Source organism: Physeter macrocephalus, chromosome 3 (assembly GCF_002837175.3).
Source record: "Physeter macrocephalus isolate SW-GA chromosome 3, ASM283717v5, whole genome shotgun sequence".
Lineage (NCBI taxonomy): Eukaryota > Metazoa > Chordata > Mammalia > Artiodactyla > Physeteridae > Physeter > Physeter macrocephalus.
Window position 1 is genome coordinate 8,285,031 of NC_041216.1, and position 537 is coordinate 8,285,567.

The window sequence follows — 537 nt, forward strand, 5'->3', positions numbered from 1 at the left end:
TATAGTATCATGTCATCTGCAAACAGTGACAGTTTTACTTCTTCTTTCCAATTTGGATTCCTTTTATTTCTTTTTCTTCTCTGATTGCTGTGGCCAGGACTTCCAAAACTATGTTAAATAATAGTGGTGAGAGTGGACATCCTTGTCCTGTTCCTGATCTTAGACGAAATGCTTTCAGTTTTTCGCCATTGAGAATGATGTTTGCTGTGGGTTTGTTGTACATGGCCTTTATTACGTTGAGGTAGGTTCCCTCTATGGCCACTATCTGGAGAGTTTTTATCATAAATGGGTGTTGAATCTTGTCAAAAGCTTTTTCTGCATCTATTGAGATAATCATATGGTTTTTTTTCTTCAGTTTGTTAATATGGTGTGTCGCATTGATTGATTTGCGTATATTGAAGAATCCTTGCATCCCTGGGATAAATCCCACTTGATCATGGTGTATGATTCTTTTAATGTGTTGTTGGATTCTGTTTGTTCGTATTTTGTTGAGGATTTTTGCATCTATATTCATCAGTGATATTGGTCTGTAATTTT